The sequence below is a fragment of the Nymphaea colorata genome, chromosome 11, assembly GCF_008831285.2.
Source record: "Nymphaea colorata isolate Beijing-Zhang1983 chromosome 11, ASM883128v2, whole genome shotgun sequence".
Classification (NCBI taxonomy): Eukaryota; Viridiplantae; Streptophyta; class Magnoliopsida; order Nymphaeales; family Nymphaeaceae; genus Nymphaea; species Nymphaea colorata.
Window position 1 is genome coordinate 1371853 of NC_045148.1, and position 22987 is coordinate 1394839.

Genomic DNA, 22987 nt, shown 5'->3' on the forward strand with positions numbered 1-22987 from the left:
AGGAAAAGAGTTCACCCTGATAAGTGGCCGGCTATAAATCAAGATCAAATATGTTTGCAAATGGCATCGGGCAGGTTCAAAGAAAGAAAGGAGGTAGCATACCGTGCTAAAGACTCCACAATCTCATCCTCACTCAGGAGTATGTCAGCAGAGCGGGTGTGTCTACCACTCTTGAAAACTTTGTTCTGCAGAAGAGGATCTTTGTTGAAAACTTCTGTCAACAAAAGAGCATCATGTTGGCTGCTAACAACAACGACTCACTGAAACACATTCAGGATATCACTGAAGGAAGGCGTAAGGTTCCTTACACGCTGGTTTCTCTTACTGCCTACATTCAAAGAATTAAAATTTTGAGTATCAACCCTGTGCACCATACACCGTCCATTCTGGTTAGACACCTGTGAAGGCTTTTGTGGAGCTGTCTGCTGTACCTTTCTTCTCTTCGGCTTCCCCTTTTGTGACCTGTATCGTGGTAGCCGATTTCTTTTTTGTTGGCTGTATATATTTAATGGTTGAATAAAAGGCTAGGAGGCCTTTTCCCCTCGCAGGGTTGTTGCGGCAAAAGATTCACCCTCCACCTGTGTGACATTGTTTTTTTATAAAAATTTGTAACTATTTCCTATGTAATTTTAAATTTTTTGAATTCCTGAAATTTCCCAAGAAAAACTAGCCCTCTGATTAACACCCAAGAAAGAGTTACCAATGAAAACTGACAATCACATTGTGTCCATGCTTCTCTATCTATTGCATATCCTCATTTCAACAGTCCATTAACATAATATCTCCATCTATACGTTATACTAATTTGGCACTGTTTTTGCACATAACTGTCTTGGTGCTTTACACAGATGCATAATTTGTCCACCAGTAAGGGATTTGACATGGTTCAATACTTTCGGTCTGATCGCACATCAGGCTGACCATGTAGGTATCTTGATGAAAGCGCCTGACAACATATATAGAAAGGTGATATCTCCTTTCATTCACTGGTGTAAATATGACAAATTGCTACCATCTTGGAGAGGTTATGGTTAGCACAGTGTCTTATGAAGGTTTGTGCTAGCGACTCTAAACTCCCTTACTCATAACTCCTTGACCACTATCGTGTACCAGGTCGACGGCTCACAGTTTGATACTTCCCAATTATAAACCCAAAAAAGGACCTACATTCTACAATTTAGTGGCCCATTTGGGTCCAGATTTTGTTCAAAATGAGCCTAAAAGAAAATCAACTACAGACATCCTAATTGTATGCAAAGCAGACAAAGTGCACAAGACAACAGGACAAAGACTATAAGTCCTCCAAGACTCCAATTCACCCACTAAAATCAATTTCTTGAACATGAGAATAGAATTCAAGCAAAATGCTGGAACAGCATAGTGTTCCTGGCATAATGACTAGAGTAACATAGGATTCATGAAGCATAGAACCTTAGCATCAAGTGTGCTCATTTACATGAGTTCCATTCTATGCAAATACTAATACCCTATATTACCAGATTCTGAAATTTTTGAGTGCTACTAAAAAAGAAAAAGCTACCCAATAATTTACTTATTAGTTGCTGAGCGGACCCTGCGTGAACCGAGCTATACTAACATTTTAAACTCAGGATATCTCAATAACATAATGGGCAAATTTTACATCTACAGAATGTCAAACAACAAATCATCAATGCCTAAAATAGTAAAAGGATGAATAACAAAATGTTTAGGGCCCACAGAGAAGCTGAAAAGAATTTGCTGATCTTATTAGACCTGAAAGGTAGCAAAACTTTCAATCACAAATTCACAATACTAAGATCCCCATTCTACAGCAACTCAGATTTCATAAAATTTCAATCTCTAAACAACAGACAACATGTGAGTCACTGTATCATATTCCTGAAATGACCTGATATTGGTCAAAACTCTTTTATATAGCACTATTCTGACAACATGGATGTCGTTTCAGAAAAAGATGGTAGAGGTACCAATAGTTCATGATCTGTTCGACCGCTCCTCCTGCTCTTGCTCTTAAACCTACAAAAAAGCGAGGGACCAAAAAATCATCACAGTCGAAGACAAAACATAAAATTTATTTCCTTCTCAAAAGCGAAGTTTAAAAAGTGTGTTTTAACTTTCAAGTTTATTATGTCAAAATTATTAGTCAGAAAAAGCAGGAATTCCAAGTAATGCAAGAAAGTATCTGCAATTTTCATTATTTGCGTTTCGTGATTCACAATTATATATTAACTGAAAAGTTTCGATAGAAGATGCTTATCAATCTTCTCACATGAAAGTTTTTTTTCTTTCAAGTTTTCAAGATTGGCTATGTATTTAAAGGTCCCAAAAGTCTACGGGGAAAACCAAGAAGAGCCAAAAGTATAGCAACCAAAAAATACATAAGCAAGCCTCGTATACAAAGGCCTCAATCAGGCCAACGTTGATTGCAAGATGTCAAGATGCCATCCATCTGAATTATCAAAGGGAAGCAGCTACAGTTCCGTCCACGTAAATAACGAGTTTAGCAAATCAATGCATATCGAAATAGGGAAAGAAATGGGACTACTAGAGCAAACTCTAGACTTGCATGGAGGCCCTCGGCATGTAGCTACAAGATCATGTGCATCATGTCTACTTCACAAAAGAGAAGATTCTGGCCACTATTTCGAGACAGAAGAATTCATAAGAACAACATCTTACCAACAGATTTCGGCACTTTGCTCCTAGATGAAACACATTTTCTGGTCAACAGTGCAACGTCCGAAAGAAAGCATTTTCATTTCAGGTTCGCTCCTAATTCTGTATATACGACTACGAACTGCAAAGCCACTATAGAGGTTCAGTTAGCAGTCGTTCCGACGCTACGCTCGAGCTTCACTTGATGCATGTCACCACTTGCCTACTTTCACGGCTCTCATCATAAAAAAGAGAATTGTATCCTACAAAGTCTCTCTCTCTCTCTCTCTCTCTCTCTCTCTCTATATATATATATATATATATATATATATATATATATATATATATATATATATATATAGAGAGAGAGAGAGAGAGAGAGAGAGAGCAATAAGAACAATAGTAAAAATAATTTTTTTAAATTGTGTTGTTGGTAGATTAATCTGGTTAACTAGTTTGATGACATACTAGTTAACCAGAAAATCTAGCGTTTTTACGAAGTTCAAGTAGAAAAAAAAAGCTTCTCTTCCTATATGTTTTCTTGAACTACTATTTACTACGCTTGATAACGCTATGCTTATTTCTAAATGATGGTTTCACTCTGAAAATTGGGTTTTTATAGAAAATTGGAAAGGGCCACTCAAAACATTTTTTTTATGAATAACCTAAACGAAATCGGGTTTTTGGCTCTCGTTTACAAAAATTAGATTTGGGTAAATTGAATTTTCGTCGAGATGACACCCAAATACTCTAAAAACCATAGCGCAATGTAGTAAAAAGCTTTGCCCAAGTTTGATTTTGGGCTAACATCCATCACTCAAACACACATCAAACTTGTTTTGTGTTATAGTTGTTTTCCCCAAAAAGGATGCTTCAACAACAACTAGTATGATAGTCAGACATGCACAAAACTGCTGAAAATAGGAATCACAGGGTTGCAAACAATAAGATCGAGTTTCCAATACTAATGTTGTAGCAATATATATCAAAATATATGCTAAATAATGCACAAAATAAGATACACCAATTTACGTGGAAAAACCCCCAATAATAGGGTAAAAACCACGGGCAAGAGAAACTTTCTATATATCAAGAAATGGAGTTAAATACACCAGCAGCAATATCCCTATTGTTTAAAGAAAAACAGTGAACTCAAGAGAACAATAACTCTCTTTTATATGAATGAAAGAAAGAGCCTTAAAGATTCAAGAAAGAAATCACCCACTGAAGACTTCCTTCATTTTCTCTTTCTTCTTTGTCTTTCCTCTCTCTTCCTGGCATGCCGATCAACCCACGCACTTTGCTGTTATTTCTCCTTCTTCTCTTCCTTGCCTTCCTCTTCCCCTTCTCTTCTTGTTGTGTGCAGCCACAAAAGGGAAGCCTTCTTTTCTTTTCCCCAAAAGAAAAACCCGATAGAGAGAGAGGGACGTGAGAGAGATTGGGGGCACCATTGGGTGCCCTCCCCTTTTCCTCCGCCCGTCACTCAAGTGACGGGTCGGGTCGGGTCCTCTCTTGAGGCTGGACCTGACCCAACAAACTCTCCCTCCAGCCTTAAGAGAGGGATCATACCTACAAAATGAACAAAAATTAATATATTGCCTTAAAGGCAGTCATCCCAACTAAGTCTCTATACATGTCATGTTTTTCTTTAGGTAGAGACTTCGTTATCATATCTGCAGGATTCTTCTCTGTATGTATCTTCTCTAATTGAATCAGTTTTTGCTCAAGCACATCACAAATCCAATGATATCTAACATCAATGTGCTTGGTCCCTGAGTGAAAAACTGAATTCTTCGTCAAGTGTATAGCACTTTGGCTATTACAATGCAACACATAGGTCTTCTGGCTAAGACCTATATCATGAAGAAAAGTCTTTATCCACAACAACTCTTTACAAGCTTCAGTTGCTGCAATATATTATGCTTCTGTAGTGAAAAGAGCAACACACTACTGCAATCTAGACTACCATGATACTGCTCCCCTATAAAAGTAAAAACATAACCAGAAAGAGACATTCTAGAGTTCAAGTCACATATCATGTCTGCATCAACAAATCCTTATATCTCTAGATTAGATTCACCAAAACACAAGCAGTAATTGGAAGTATGTTTATGATACCTTAGGATCCATTTCACTGCTGCCCAATGCTCCTTACCTGAATTTGATAAGAACCTGCTAATTACACCAACTGTACAAGCCAAGTCTGAATGTGTACAAACCATAGCATACATGAGACTCCCTATATCAGAGGCATATGGAACGTTCTCTATTCTTTCTTTCTCATTTGTTGATGATGGACTTTGTTCATTTCCAAATTTAAAATGTACTGCTAAAGGTGTACTTACTGTTTAGGCATCTTTCATGTTGAACTTGCTAAGCACCTTCTCAATATATTTCTCTTGTGATAACCACAACTTCTTGGTCTTCCTATCACGAACAATCCTCATGCTTAATAATTGTTGTGCTGACCCCAAGTCATTCATATCAAAGAACTTGCCTATGTCCTTCTTCAATTGGCTAATCAATTGACTGCCTTGTCCAACAATAAGCATGTCATCTATATATAACAACAAGATAATAAAGTTACCTGATGAAAACTCTTTGATGTTGATACAATGATCTACGGCTGACCTGCGATATTTTTGATTTATCATAAATGCATCAAATTTCTTGTACCATTGTCTAGGTGTTTGTTTAAGTACATACAAGCTCTTCTTCAACTTACAGACCTTGTAAGACCCATGTTTTCTTTAAAACTGCCAAGTTTATCAAGTGGAGACAAATGTGGAAAAAGATGGAGATAAGAGCTGATCTAATCACATTTAATGACAACTAACCATTCATTAACGGCTTTCTTAGAAGAAAGGACTCAACGATAGAAAGAGAGAGAGAACGTAATGTCCTTCTTCTTGCTCTTTTGTTGGAGTAGAGGTTCGTGGCTGCTGGAAAGGAACCAGAAGCAGAAATTGCCAAGATTTTCAGAGGTATGGGATTTTTCAGTTAAGGATGGGACATGTAGTCTTGTTATTTTCTACTTGATTTCTGTTTTCTGTGGATAGATATAGTCATATGCATGTTAAAATAGTGAATTTCTATATTCATATGCCTAGATTCTTGATGTTTTTATTACTATTCAGTCCGTGAGAAATTGAGGTTTCACTCGACCCTAAAGCAAGTCTCTCTAAGTTAAGGGCTCTGGTAGAGGATTCAAACCAACGGCAGAGGTAAAACAGAGAGATAATAGTCACATATGGATAAAACGTAATAACTTAGATGCAATGAAAAAGAGGACCAATCTAGAACGTCACCGGCAGAGGGCAAGCAGACTCTGCTCGACATACAGTAATCTTAAATCAGCAAACAAATAAGGGAAAAAGGGGAGGAATGACCTCGTGCTCTATCGACGTGGAGAGCAGTCGCCCAGAAAAACGGGAGGAGAGATGGAAGCGAAGGCTGTTGAGGGCGTTGGTCGGACGATGGACGGCAACTGCGAGCATTGGTCGGATGGTCAGTGGGCGTGACAGCAGGAGGAGGACAATCTCTCCCTCTGGTCTCGTTTTCTGTGGTGTTGGGTTATTGAAGAACCGGTGGAACCACCGTCGAACGAAGCAAGGACGCGAGGAAGAAGCTCTCACGCGAGGAGAGAGAAAACGATGCGTAAAATGCAAGAGAAACGAGCGTCGACCGATTTTATATCAAAGATGAAAAATTACAAAGCGGGTCCACCTTATTATCAAAATTTTCGAAAAAGCTGTTATAATGTTTAAGCGTTCACGCCGCAACGTTTTTGCTGAAAACCTCTTCAAAAAGAGGCTTGGGAAAGTGATTTTCAGCAAAAACCATGCATTTAATAAGAAATCACGTTTTCGTCCCCTCTAAGTTCTTAAAAATTACCAAAAGGGGGTTTTATAAATTAAGAATGAAAAGTTATGTGTTATTGCTCTTTGATGCTCCTAATTGTGTTTAAAATTTTAGAAAGATGGTTCTGAAATCAATTTCGAAAAGTTGAAGAGGAAAGTCACGTTTTAAGAATTCAAAGTATAAATTCTCTTGCTTTTGAATGATTATTTTATTTGAGAATTCTTGGCGTGATGATCTGTATGTTGTTTTTTCCATTCGACTGTGTTTTGTGGCCATTATCAGAAAATGGTTTATTGTTTCTGTCTAAGAAACCAAGCCTAAGGGCGGTTTCTATGAGAGGTACTAGACAAGGTCTAGTGATGAGAAACCCTTACTTTTGAAATTCGAAGGCGAAACTTGGACTTTGTGCGATGGTTTATGTGAGTGCGAGCTTTTGTTTTTGCCCAGTGTTTGGTTTTGTCCCGGGAGGGGTGATGCACGAGAATTCTCTTTTGTCGCTCACTCCTTTGTCTGTACTGGAGGGCCCACAGGGTATTGGGCGGCACAAGGGCCCGGGGTACTGCTGCTGTGTTGGGAGAGAGACATCTCCTAGTCCCTCAAACCGGGTTCCTAGGGGGGCCATGCTGTTGCAGCGGCGATCTGGGATATCTCAGGATGCTTCACTTCAGGTACCCTCGATCCGTTGGATCGTCTGGTGAAGATATGTTATGTTCTGCCCGTGAGTGCCCATGGGGATTTCTGTTGCTCGACACGATGACCATGACATTGTCAGAGAACCACGGTTGGAAGCCTACGAAATTTTGGAGGTTGTGCACACCTCGGTTTTGTTTATGTTAATGAGTCGTAACTATAATATGTGTTAAGATTTGGAGACTTATGGTTGTGAATCATAAGGTCCTTATATGGATTTGTTTTACGAAATCAAATATTATGTTGTTGGGCATGTTCCATTCGTGGCTGGATTTTTCCATACTCAGAGGAATTCTGACCCTTCTTTCTATATCTACAGGTAGTCCTTGATAGTTTTTGGCTTTGGAGCATCGACCTCAGTCTTGTGATGGACGGGCATTGGCATTCTGGGCACTGCGTTGGTTTTGGAGATTTGTGGTTATTTTTTTTGGGTCCAAGTATTTTATTATTGAAATAAAACAATGTCTTATGTTATGGTCATGACTCAATATTGCTTCCGCAATTATTTTTAATAAAGAAAGAAGAAAATTTTTGGTGTCAAAAAATTGGGTCGTGACAGACCTTGTATTTCTTTCTAGCAATCACAAAACTTTCTGGTTGTGTCATGTAGATTTCTTCCTCTAGATCTCCATGAAAAAAAGCAGTTTTTAGATCTAACTGCTTCAACTCTAAGTCTAGATATGTCACCAAACCAAGTATTACCCTGATAGATGACATTTTAACCACATGAGAAAAAAAAATTATCAAAATCAATACCTATTTCATGCTTGAAAACTTTCACCACTAACCGAGCTTTGTATCTCAACTTGCATTGACCTTCATTTTTAAGTTTGTAGACCCACTTGTTCAACAACACTTTCTTACCTTTTGGCATCTCTACCAAATCAAAAGTGTGAATCTTATATGTATAATTTATCTCTTACTGCATAACTTGAACTCATTCATCTTTATGCACATCATCTAACACCTCTGCATGGCATTTTGGCTCCCCACTATTTGTAAATATAATATATTCATCAGTAAAATATCTAGTAGATGGTATATGTGTTCTTTTACTTCTTCCCAATTGTTCCTCAATTGAATCTGAATGAGGAGGAAGTTCCCCCTCCAACTCATGCTCATGATCAGTTTGAGTATCCAAATGGTTGCCATCTATATATTGCTCATCTGCCATGCTTAGATAAAAGCTCTTCAGGTTCTACATAGGTTGGCTCATGAACACCACTATCATTCACATTTGACTTTATGTTACCCATGATATTTTCAATCGTCTGATCCTCTTTGAAGACAACATCACGTCTCTAGTTGATTTTGTCATTCTTTGAATCTCATAACCTGTAACCAAATTCATGATCTGCATAACCAAGAAATATTAGAAGAATAGATTTATGATCTAATTTGGTTCTATGTTCTTTTCGTACATGCATAAAAGCTTTGCAACCAAAAACTCTGATGTGATCATACTTAACCTCTTCATCTGACCAAACTTTCTGTGGAATATCTCCATTTAGAGGCACTGAAAGAGACATGTTTATTAAATAAACTGCAGTACACATTGCCTCTGCCCAAAAATACTTAGACAACTTAGGGCTAAACAGCAAACTTCTAACTCTCTCAATTATAGTTCTATTCATCCTTCTACAACTTCATTATGCTGTGGAGTATAGGAAATTGTCTGTTCATGTCTAATACATTGCTTTAGACAATAATCTCATAAAGAACATGTTATGTACTTACCACCATTATCTGTACGCAGTCTCTTCATCTTCTTACCAGTCTCGCGCTCAACCGCTTTATGAAAAGTCATGAAGATACTACTTACTTAACTTTTGTTTTTCATTGTAAAGGCTCATACCTTCCTAGATGCATCATCAATAAATGTAATAAAATATGATGTTTCACCTTTAGATGTCACATTTATAGGTCCATATACATTTGAATAAAGTATATTTACTACATTTTTAGTTTTGAAGAGCGAGACTCTATGCAACTTACCAACCAAACAATGATCATAAGGAGATAATTGTGCACCATCTGCCTTTGGTGACAAATTCTTCTTCGTGAGCAAATCGATTTATCTTTGACTCATGTGACCTAACCTCTTGTGCTACAAATCTGACACCAGTACCTGCATGTACCTCCACACTACTGATTCGAGACTTCATCCCATACAAAGAACCAAATTTGCAAACTCTATCCAACACTAGTGCCCTCTTTGTCAATTTTCAACCAGTCTGACTGAACAAAGTACAATATCCATCTTCACTTAGTTTTCCTACAGAAATCAAATTCATTCTAAGATCTTGAATATGTCTTACATCACGCAAAGTCAACTTGCATCACGTGTTTGTCTCAATGCAAACATCTCATATCCCAACAATCTTTGAAGTGTCACTGTTGCCCATGTAAACTACTCCAAGATCACCCGCTCTGTAGGATAATAACAACTTTCTACATGGTGTGGTATGATATGAAGCCTTAGTATCTAAAATCCGTATAGAATCACCATTCTGAACTGTAAGACAATCATTTTCTTCAGATAAAAATAATACTATCTCATCATCTGAAGCAACTGCAGTGTACTCTTTTGGCTTCACATTCTCTTGACTCTTCTTTTTCTATTCTTTTTCTTCTTTCCATTTCCTACAATCAATCGTCTTATGACCTAGAATACTACAGTGAAAGCATTTACCTATCATCGTGGGCCTTGATTTAGACTTACATTTTGATCTGTCCTACCATTTGTTACGGCTTTTTTGTATGTCGCTATCTCTCATCACTAGCACTTGTGAGCTACTAGTACCAAGAGACTTTCTCCTTGTTTCTTCATTTAGAATGCTACTGATTACATGCTTGATCGTAAGCACACCATCTGGAGCGGAGTTGCTCAAAGAAATAACTAAAGTCTCTCAACTGTCGAGAAAAGAACTGATCAATAAGAGTGTCTGTAACTTATCATCTAATATCATTTTCATAGTTGACAACTGATTGATTATGCTCTGCACTTCATTCAAATGCTTTGACATAGGTTTTCCTTCTCTAAGTTTCAGATTTACCAATTGTCTAATCAAGAAAGCCTTGTTCCCAGTTGTTTTCATCTTGTAAAGATCATGCAATTTCTACCATAACGACTTTGTGCTCGTCTCTGTGGATACCAAATGAAAAACACAATCATCTAACCATTGTTTGATGGTGCCAATGGTTTTCCTGTCCAATAAGTTCCTTTTTTCATCTGTCATATTCGCTGGCTTCTGGTTCTCAATGGGTGCATATAGGTCTTTACAATACAACAAATCTTTCATTTTCGCTTTTCATATGGTCCAATTGTTTCCATTTACAGAGATCATTCTAGTGGGAGTCGACTCCATCCTTCAATGAGAATGCACACAACCAATCTGGCTCTGATACCACTTTGTTATAGTCGTTTTTCTCAAAAAGAACGCTTCAACAACAATAAAATAGGTCAAACCAACCAATATGATAATCGAACATGCACAAAACTGCTGAAAATAGGAATCACAGGGCTGTGAGCATAAGATCGTGTCTCCAATACCAATGTTGCAGCAATGTATATCAAAATATATGCTAAATAATGCAGAAAATAAGATACACCAATTTATGTGAAAAAACCCCCAATAATGAAGAAAAAAAACCATGGGTAAGAGAGACTTTCTATATATCAAGAAAGTGAGTTAAATACACTAGCAGCAATATTGCTACTGTTTTAAGAAAAACGGTGAATTCAAGAGAACAATAACACTCTTTTATATGAATGAAAGAAAGAGCCCCAAAGATTCAAGAAAGAAATCATCAAATGAAGACTCCCTTCATTTTCTCTTGCTTCTTTGTCTTTCCTCTCTCTTCTTGGCATGCCGATCAACCCAAGCACCTTGCTGTGATTTCTCTTTCTCCTCTTCCTTGTCTTCGTCTTCCCATTCTCTTCTTGTTGTGTGCAGCCATAAGAAGGAAGCCCTCTTTTCTTTTCTCCAAAAGAAAAAACCCGATAGAGAGAGAGGGATGTGAGAGAGATTGGGGGCATCATCGGGTGCCCTCCCCTTTTCCTCCGCCCGTCACTTAAGTAATGGGTTGGGTCGGGTCGGGTCCTCTCTTGAGGCTGGATCTGACCCAACATTTTGGACTGAAAGTCTTCTAGGACCATAAAAGTTTATGTACACCTATATTTTGTCTCTAATTTATTTATTGGCGGTCCATCTGAGCCCTAGCCATTTTCTAGAAGGTCGTGCCCCTCCGATCCCATCACGTTTGTCTTCTTCGGCACAGGGAATCTGCTTCATCTTTTATGCTACAGGAAGATTTTTCCCATTGAAGCTCAAAAAACAAACCATTTCAGGTTAGGATCTCGGCAAGCTCAAGTATTATGGAGGTTGGATATGGTTAGATTCAGTTTTGTAAATTAAAATGTTGAATGGGCCGAACTAAATGAATTTGACCCAAGTTTGTTGGCATGATAATTGTGTAGGGTTCTTCACCCTATCTTACAGTAAAAATGACGACCCAAACGAGTTTAATTTTGCAGATGTTTAATAGAAAAACTTATTTAGGAAGAAATGATTAGTGTATGACTTCTCTCGTATTTGAATGTATAGGAAATGTTCTTCACCAACATTTTTTGTTCAAAATGAAGAATGTCAGTCAATTAATTTAACAACTTAGTTGAAACAATATCGGTTGAGGTTGGTAAAAGCAACAAAGCAAAGTGGCGTTAAGCAAAACTACCATCTTCTTTCTTTTCCTCGGGTTTAGGGTTGCTTTTGAACATAAGTGGTCTTATGGTACACATTTCAACTTAATTGACATGCATGTTATCGTCGGTACTTAAGAAAAGTAGTACTTATAGAAACTAAACTGAAGACATATCGTCAGCATTACACTTAGATTGACCAGACCAGCTAGAAAGCACTTGCCATTCATTGGTTATTAGGGGCATCCCGAAAATGTCCAGGTTACTATACCTCTTGGGGCTCAATGAAATAAAATGAAATGTTAAACTTGTCATGAGACGAGGTTTAGGCCTCAGAGATGCTGAAGTGTAAGCTTCAAGATCAATGTAATGAACTGTATAAAAATAATGATGAAATAAAAAAACCAAACTAAGCCAATTTTTATAATTTTACAATATAAAAAATTTTGAGACTCTTGTTGAAAAAACTGTTACATGTTTCACAAGACAATTTTGGTACTTAGGGTATTTTGGGACATAACTGATTCATATTTGACAGATTTGACTTTTTTACCTGAGTTATTGAAAGCACAAAACTTAACTTATGGAGCCAAGTCTTTGGCTTTCACCATGCATTTTCTTGAGCTCACTATAGATACATACACATGTTCATCTTCTTAATTTGGTTACCATTGAACAACGAGAATAACTTGTAACTATTTCATAAATGTATGTATCCCGAAAACAAAACTTGTAACTATTTTATAAATGCATGTTTCTCAAAAATTGGGGCAGGTTTATAAAATTCTCATGAAATGGTTTCATAAATCTGACTCAATTTTTAGTATTCAAGTTTTAGGACACATTCAAAGATAGGATAAGTTGTACCTGTGGGGCTGTGTGAGAGAGATTGTTTTTCTTTGTATTTTTTATTTGTAATTGATTCTGGTTCAAAAAGAAGATGGAACAATGTGTGGCCCCACTAAAGGCAAATTTATTTGTTTATACCAATTATAATGATGGCCAATATAGATAATAAATCTAAGATAAATATTATCAGTGGCTTATATAACAACAAAATCCCGACTTTTCATCTCTTCTAGTAAAAAAAGGGAACAATTTGTTTCCCCATCAAAGGCAAATCTACAGATACCTAATTATCAATTATGAAGACTGCCAAAATAGATAATGAATCTAAAAGATGACTCTAATATTAAAGGAGACAAATAAAATCGTCGGAGGTTCTCCATTTTCATCTGTTGTAGCACCATTAAGTGCACCTCGCCCATCGATTATTATCAACCACTGGATGATCGACTGCATCACGCCGTCAATCATTCACACTGCTTTCATTCGACTAGATCCGATCACACATTTTAAATCCAACGATAGGCTTGTTTAAAAGCTACATTTTTGTAGGCCTGCTACGTATAATTCCCTTGTAAGTACGTGACAATTTGGAACTCGCATGTGATTGGAGAGATAACAGATGTTGGTGGTGATGGGAGTGTTGAAATACACCGACATCATTGTTGAGTGTAAACCTAGAGCTGCTCGTGTGCCCCTTCCTTCCCATCTCTCTCTCCCTCTCTTTCACCCAGTTTGCATATGAACCCATTATGCGCAAACACGAAACTGGTTGGTGCAATGTAATGGCACCTTCCCTTTTATAATTTCTTTCAGAGTGAGTTGCCTACAACACTCTATGCACGCAGATTTTGGTTGGTGCATCCTCCTCCCACTCTTTTCCTGATAGCTCTTTTCTTCGTTATTTGTCACCACGTGAACCGAATGGAAAATTTCCATAATAAATACCAACCTTGTGGTTGGGGCCTCTCCCACAAGCAGTAAGCCAAGGAAGAACAACATTGATGGCAGCTGCCATGCTCCTTCTTCTGGCTTCTGTAGCTCTGTTCCTCGCATGGGTGGTGGTGAAGACAGTATACTCTGTGTGGTGGAAGCCAGGCAGTACGCAGAGTTCTTCAAGAGGCAGGGAATCCATGGCTACCCTTACAAACTCCTCGTCGGCAACTCGTGGGAAGAAGCTACTATGTCATGAGAGAAGGCCATGGGCTTAGCCGACAAGGAGTTTGTAAGGGTAGCCATGGATTCCTGCCTCTTGAAGAACTCAGCGTACTGCCTGGGCTTCCACCACACAGAGTATACTATCTTCACCACCACCCACGAGAGGAAGAGAGCTACAGAAGCCAGAAGAAGCACAGCAGCTGCCATCAATGTTGTTCTTCCTTGGCTTACTGACACTGCTTGTGGGAGGGCCCCCTACCACAAGGTTGGTATTTATTATGGAAATTTTCCATTTGGTTCACGTGTTGACAAATCATTTTGGTGTTTATTATAGAAATTGTGGGCCTGCCAGTTTGCGGCTTCTAATAAGAACGACTCACAAATCGTTCAACTGAGAATGTGGATCTAAAAAGTAATCAGCATTTTGAATGAACAATTGATTGAGGGATGCTAGTCTCATGTTTTCTCTTCACCTTCATTTCCATTGCACTTCGAGAACACAAACATACAAACAATTAAAAGAAGGCATATGTCTTGATGATATTAGTATCTCGTAACAATATGTATTGGCAGCAGATCAGTAGAGCATCACATGGGGCATGTTGATGTGGACTTCTGAATGCTTTGTCTAAGAAAACATGCAGGTGGGATGGTAGAACATGTGTGAAGAACAGTCTGTCCCTGAATAGAAGGGTGCTGAGGTTATGTAAGAAGCAGTTTCTCCCTCACTATGAGGTGCAGTTGCGAGTGGAAGGCTCACTAACGCCTTGTTTGGTTGGAGGGAAAGGGAGGGAAAGGAATGGAGAGAAAGGGAGGGAATGGGAATGGAAGGGAAGATAAAGGGAAAGGAATGGAATGGAAATGAAAGAGGTGATTAAAAAACTTGCTTTGATAGAAAGGAAAGGAAATGAAAGGAAAGACTAAAATCATGTTTGTATGGACTACATAAAGGAAAAGAAATGATATAATTTATAATACTTTACAGTAATACCCCTAACAATCAAAAAGTTTAAAAAATTGAGAGGTTTGTAAAAGAAAAGACACATCGAAAAAACAAAACAGAAAAATTACGCACCCCACCTTGCTCATGTGTTTCCCACCCCAATGACGCTTGGATCTTCTACTGTCCCAAAATGAGAGCCCTAGTATATATAGAGAGAGAGAGAAAGAGAGAGAGGTCTTTGGATCCTCTCTCTCTCTCTCTCTCTCTCTCTCTCTATATATATATATATATATATATATATATATATATATATTCATGAGAGGGAGGTTTTAATGTGAGATAGTCACCAATGGTCATCAAAAACTTACATAAAAAGAGAGTGAAAACATTAGAACAACAGGGAAATATCGTCTTAAGTAATAACTTTAGATCAATCAAACAAAATGTTGGTAAACAAAGTAATTGTCTAAAGACAAAAAAATCACATAGCAAAATAAAAAATAACATTCATGTCTTAGATAATTCCAGCTCTGCTAAGCATCATGAGTAAAACATTCTTTTGCTTAGAAGAAGGACAATACAAAAATGTTTCCATCCTATTTTTATCATCAGTAAGATGAAGATATGCTTTGGTTTGTAACTCTTCTTCAAAACCAATAACTTCAAATGCTGAAAATATGTCTTCTTTAGAATATCTATTTGACTGTCTCGACTTTGGTATGACATTACTTTTTTCAATTGCATTAGCAACTCTCTCGAAAACATCTTTCATTATTTCAATCTCTTTTAAATAATCTTCATTTGCACTTCTTGTCCTTTTACGCTTTGACAATGATCCTGTGTTGGGCTCAACTTGGACTTCACACTTGTCTCCTAGGTTGATAAATGGTTTTAATACTGTTTGATTTTGAGAAACCATTTCATCAATAAGCTGGATTGCCTCGCTAGTATTCTCACACGCTGAAGTCATTCAAATGCGCTTGTCTTTCACTATCATCGATCCTTCGCTTGTTGCTCTATCATTACCAAATAAATTTACTAGCTTCTCATAGTTTAGAGCAGGTGTCGTCATTTACTTTTTTGTCATTGGATTTGCCTATAAAAAACACACAAAAAAAGATAATGACGTCAAAGCAACTCTTATTTAACATAAAAAGTAATGCTATAAGAAAATAATATTAAATTACTAAAAAGAAAATAGGTACCTCTATTAGTGGCTTCCATACTTCAGGTTCAGCAGTCCACATATTTGTCATTGAATCAATGCTAAATCCACTCAAAACCTCTTTTAAAGATGTCATAACAACTACTGAAGTTAGACTTCAACGTTTTCATTCGATTTTTTATGTGACCCTTGGTGAGCATTTTACCCAACTTATCGTTCAGTTCTATCACAACATTATCATATGCAGTTGTAGTAAAAGTGTCATTCACTCGATTACCTATTATTTGTTGAAGCAGTAATGCATCAATAAGCACATCATCCATAGATTGACTCCATTGTATCTTGTGAGCCTTTCCTTCATCTGTATATATTTGATTCTTCTTCATTGTTATTAGCTAAATGCAAAGTAAAACAAATTTAGGAAAGACGTTCATAATGAAAAGAAAAAATCATGTGTAATAATAAAAGATCAAGTAATTAAATTCAATGAACAGTCTACTCTCAACAGCTATTTTATCTTAACATTGTCATGACAAACTTCTCATTGGGTTTTCCTCTCGATATTGCTTAAGTTTGTTTCCATGAATCTGATTGCACTAGAATCTAGTCAGTCCATACAGTACTGTTCATAGTTGTCTGCTTGCTCGTCTTATCATTCTATGAAGTTTTTCATACTCATAAAGTGATGGAAGTGATTCCACATGTTGCTGCTGAGTATCTATGTTGTCATACCCAATCTAACACAATGTTAGAAAGTGCTCGTGGATCTTCCAAAGCCTGTCAATTTATTGTTAATATTTTTTAGATTTATTTGTTTATTTTTACATCAGCATGACAAACTTAAGAGTGTGAAGGTAGATGGGGAAGAGATCGCGTTTGGAGGGCAACAATAAAATACAAAATTTAATAGCAGAAAAAATTTTCATGACAGAGTTTATCACTACAGAATAGTTCATGATGAACATAGTCAAAAGAGAACTCTACACTCCTACTATTTATTCTTTGTGAATTAGAAACAACAATTCCAAACTGGATCCTTCACACTTCATCTGATTAAAAAGTTGTAAGGGCGACCAAAATAAAAAAAAAAATGCAGCACCCAAAATCAAGAAAATGCAGCAACTGAAAACGGAAAAGGCAGCAACGAAAAGCTCACCTTCTTTTCAGATGGCGTTGGAACAAGGTGTCGCAGCACTCCTCAGACAATGTTGGAACAGGATTGTCACAGCAAGTGTGCCCTGTTTCTCATGGAGGGGAAGGAGGCGCAGTAGGTGTGGACTGTTTTTCGTGGAGGGGAAGGAGGCAACAGTTCATGCTTTTTTATAGAAAAAAAAGGCTCGTGGGTGCAGGGGTATTGTGGGTAGAAAGGGAGGCAACAATTTGTGCTCTTTCCTTTCCCTCCCAATCCCTCCAATTTTGGAGGGATTGGATTTACACTACTCTATCATTTCTTTTCCCTCCCTTTCCTTTCCCTCCCCTTGCAGCTAAACACACTTTCTTTTTTCCCTCCTTTATAATTAGCCAACCAAGCAAGGAAGGGATTGCCCAATCTCTGCCTTTCCCTTCAACCAAACAGTCGGTAAGGTGAGAGATGGAAACAGTTTGCTTAGACAAATGGACAGGGAATCAAGAATGCCTTATGTTAACAGCTGAACTCTAAAAAGGAAATGCTACAGGGTGAAATTAAAAAATCCTTGTATATCTAAACCCCAAAGGAAAATAGTTCACCCTGATAAGTGGCCGGCTGTAAATCAAGATCAAATATGTTTGCAAATGGCATCGGCCAGAGTCAGAGAAAGAAAGGTGGCAGCATACCATGCTAAAGACTCCACAATCTCATCTTCACCCAGGGATATGTCAGCAGTGCGGCTGTCTACCACTCTTGAAAATTTTGTTCTGCAAAAGAGGATCTTTGTTGAAGGCTTCTGTTCATAAAAGAGCATCATGCTGGCTGCTAACAACAACTACTCACTGAAATAGATTCAAGATACCACTGAAGGAAGCCGCAAGGTTCCGTACATGCTGGTTTCTCTTACTGACTACATTCAAAGAATTAAAACTTTGAGTAACAACCCTGTGCACCATACACCGTCCAATCTAGTTTGACACCTGTGAAGGCTTTTGTGGAGCTGTCTGCTGTACCTTTCTTCTCTTTGGCTTCCCCTTTTTCCAGTCAATAGTGCAACGTCCTAAAGAAAGCATTCTCAATTCAGGTTCGCTCCTAATTCTGTTTCTACGACTACGAACTGCAAAGCCATTAGAAGACCACACGCCAGGAATAAGAAAGAAAAAAGAGAGAGAAAAGGAGAAGACGACAAGGATTTTAACATGGTTCAACCTTTGGTCTACGTCCACGAAGGAAGGTGTCTCTTTCTTTTTTTTTAATTTTACAAGACAAGAGACTCTTTTTATAGTCAATTTTCATGACCATCAATCCCATATTCGTTGGGATTTGATTTGATTACAGAATCACTAATCCCATATTTGTTGGGATTATATTTGATTACAGAATCACTAATCCCGTATTTGTTGGGATTATATTTGATTACAGAATTACACGTTTCCTCTTTTTCAGTTGCTATATATAGATGATCCTCATCTTTTGTAGCAGTCTTAATAGCCTAAGCGTTATCTTTGGTAGGGACATGATTTGTGGATCTGATATGGGCAAGATTTCCTCCAGCTGTAGATGTGTGATGCAGTGGTTTAATATTCCCCCTCAAGATGAATGTTCAGGAAAGAGCGTTAAGCTTGAATCTAAGATTGTCAAAAGTAGATTGAGCAAGTGGCTTGGTGAGGATGTCCGCGAGCTGATCAACACTAGGTATATAGTGGACTTGAAGATGATTCTTGGCAATATGATCGCGAACAAAGTGAACATCAATCTCAATATGCTTGCTTCTATTATGAAAAACCGGATTAGCGGAGAGAGAGGCAGCACTGATGTTGTCACACCATAGACGAAAAACGTGTGGCATATTAATATGTAATTCCTTGAGTAAAAACGTGAGCCATAAAACCTCAGAAGAACAGGAAGCTAGAGCACGGTATTCAGCTTCGGTGCTAGATCGAACAATAGTAGGCTGTTTGTGGGCAGACCAAGAAACAAAAGATGATCCTATAAAGATGGCAAAACTGCCAGTGGACTTACGATCATCAAGGTTGCTAACCCAGTCTGCATCAGTGTAAGCATCAATGTGAAAAGTGGTGGCCAGCTTTAACAGAAGACCGCAAGATAGGGTGGCCTTGACATAATGCAAAATGCGTTTGACAGCAGTCATGTGAATAGTAGTAGGTTGTTGCATGTATTGACACACTTTATTGACAACAAATGAGAGATCAGGCCGTGTGAGCGTAAGATATTGCAGTGCACCAACAAGTTGTCGATATGGAGTGGGATCGAAAAGAGGCTCCCCGACGTGTTTTGACAGTTTTAAAGTGGTCGACATAGGCGTGCAGTGAGGTTTTGCATCAATCATATTTGCTTTCTGCAGAAGGTCAAGCATATACTTTTTTTGAGAAAGAAATAAACCTTCGGAGGAGAAAGTCACTTGAATTCCCAAAAAATAGTGCAGGAGGCCAAGATCTTTAATGCCAAATTCTTGATCTAGAGTATGCATGATGGACTTGATCATAGTATCATTATTTCGTGTAATAATAATATCATCAACATCGATCAAGATATATAAATTTTAATCAGATCGCACCCACAGAAAAAGAGAGGAATCCACTTTTGAGCCGATGAACCCCAATGTGACCAAGAAATTAGTAAGCTGTTGGTACCAAGCACGGGGAGACTGTTTTAAACCATAAATAGCCTTATGCAGTTGACAAACATGATGAGGAAAACGATCATCGATGAAGCCCGGTGGTTGAGCCATATATACCTTCTCAGTAAGAACACCATGAAGGAAAGCATTGTGAACATCAAGTTGTCGAACAGTCCAGCCAAAAGCAATGGCAATAGTGAAAAAAACACGTATAGAAGTGTGTTTGACTACGGGACTGAAGGTTTCAAAGTAGTCAACACCATGTTCTTGAGTGTAGCCCTTAGCCACTAAACAAGCCTTGTATCTTTCTATTGTGCCATCAGCTTTTCTTTTAATACGAAAAACTCATTTCGAGCCAATGATATTAGCAGAGGGAGGCGATGATACAAGAGTCCATGTGTGATTCTTGTGTAGAGCTACAAGTTCATCTTTCATGGCTTGAACCCAATAAGTGTGCTTCAAGGCTTGAGACGCAGTACGAGGTTCAGTTTCAGAGATTAGATGGGTGAGATGAACTGCAGGAAGGGGATATTTGGAGATGGTGTAGGTTTTTGGCTTAAGAGAACCAGTTTGGACCGAGTGAGCATGTGGTGAGAGCGATGCAGTCTAGGGGGTGGTGAAGGGTTTGGCGGTGAAGGATGAGGTGGTGAATAGGTAGGTGAGGGTGTAGGTTCAGATTGTATATCCTGAACGATGTTGGATGGTGAATGAACGAGAGGGAGTGGTGGTGGGGACGATGTAGTATTTGGTGAATGGTGCACGGGTGTGAGAGAGGAACGGTTTAAGAGAGGTGGTATGTTTGGGGAGGGCAAAGTAATGAATAGAGGCAGTGGAGGTTTACTTGGTGTAGGTTGGGCTGGTGATGCCAAGGTTTTAAATGGATATACACTTTCATCAAAACCACATGTCTGCTGATAAGAAGTTTGCTTGTATCTCAATCAAAGCAAATGTATCCTTTGTGCATGCTGCTATATCCAAAAAAGATATGTTGCTTGCTATGAAACTGTAGTTTATGAGTATTAAAATCACGTAGACAAGGATAGCAGGCACATCCAAAAACCTTTAGAAACTTATAATTAGGAGATTGTTTGAACAAAACTTGATATGGTGACTTCATTTTGAGAACCCGTGTTGGCATTCTATTGATCAAGAAAACAGCAGTTCTAAAGGCAAAGTCCCAATACTTATAAGGTAAATTTGCATGTGCAAATAAAGTTAATCTAATGTCAACAATATGTCTGTGTTTGCTTTCTATGCTGCCATTTTATTGGTGAGCATGTGGGCACGCAACTCTATGAACAATACCAATTTATTTGAGATAGGTGGAAACAGTGCGATATTCTCCTCCCCAATCGCTTTGAAGACAGAAAGAACATCTGATCTACTTTTGATAATATATATCCAAGAGAAACGAGAGAAGGCATCCATGAAATTAACATAATAGCAATAACCATGAACAGATGTGGTAGCAGCCGGTCCCCAAACATCAGTAAAAATCAAATCAAGTGGAGCATTAATCTTATGTAATGTTTGAGCAAGAGGAAGAACATGACTTTTCCCTTTTTCGCATGCATCACATATTTGATTATGAGATTTGCCATCAATAGGTAAGTCAAATTTATTCAAAACATGCATCACAATTCTAAAATCAGGATGTCCCAAACGACTATGCCAATCACCAATCGAGACCCGTTCTCCTACAAGTGTTGTTTTCTGGCAGGCTCCATGTTGTTGTAACTTCAGCTGATACAATCCTCCTTTATTTGCTCTCTTAAGAAGTTTCTCCCCTGTTGTCTGATTCTTAACATAGCAATGATTTGCATCAAATTCAAAGACAATGTTATTGTCACGGGCAAATTTATGCACAGATAGAAGATTTTTAGAGATGGTGGGAACATGCAGCACATTGTTTATAAAAAATTTTGAGGCTGGGCTGTAGAGAGAGACATTACCAACATTCTTGATTTGAAAACCAGTACCATTTCCAACTCTCAGCTGATCTTGCCCACGATATTCTGAGTGAAAAGAGAGTTTGTTTAGTCAGTCGTCACGTGATGAGTAGCACCGATGTCGAGATACCAGAATCCATCATCTGTTTGAGGTATGGTTTCCATATGATAAGCTTCTGGGGATGAAGATCCCTTTTGGAACTTGTATAACTTGCAACTCAATGTACCATGTCCTGATTTCCTACAAGCTTGACATACAGCTCGACATTAGGAAGCGAAGTGGCCACGATTTCCGCAGGCATGACAACTGACATTTTTATCCTGAGGACGGATTCCTGAACGCCCTTTTTGCTGCTCATTTCTTCCACGGTAGTTGAGATTCTTGAAGTTTTGTCGGTGGGCTACATAGGCTGAAGGATCCTCAACGTTTCCAGACTTTGAAATTTCAGATTCTTGAATAAGAAGCAAAGAATATAATTCTTCCAAGTTTATGGGATCGACGCGAGTGCGCAACGAAACTTTCAGGATGCCATATTCATCAGTAGGAAGACCAGAAAGAATATTCATGATAAGATCCTCCTCATCTACTGGTTTGGAAGCCATGGCTAGCTGATGAGTTATGCCTTTAGCTTTGTGAAAATATGTTGTTATGGATTCATTTCCCTTTTTCAGGTTTTGCAGGGCAGATTTAAGTTGTTGCACCTTTGCTCTAGATTGAGCAGCATAGATGCGTTTTATGGTAGTCCAGACTTTGTATGACGAGTCGAGACCTACAACTTGACTATGGATGACTTCACTAAGCAACGAAATGATCCAACTTAACAATAGTTGGTCGCCTCGATGCCATTCCAAGAAAGTTGGATTTAAGATAGTTCTTTTGTCATCTTCACTAGGCAAGTACTCGTCTGGGCATTTGAACGACCTATCAATATATCCCATCATATTATAACTCTTAAGCATATGAATGAATTGAGATTCCCAAAGCAAGTAGTTGTCGGAAGACAGTTTGATGGATAAAAAATGCTGAAGAATAGTTGGGGCAGGTATGACGGAGAAGATCAGACCTCAAAATGGCATATTCATTTTGTCGAAACCAGACTTGGTTGATGCTGTAGGAGTCTCCTTTTGGGATTGCTTGTTGATTCGCCATAACCAGCTCTGATACCATAGAAGACCACATGCCAGGTAGAAGAAAGAAAAGAGAGAGAGAAAAGGAGAAGACGACAAGGATTTTAACATGGTTCG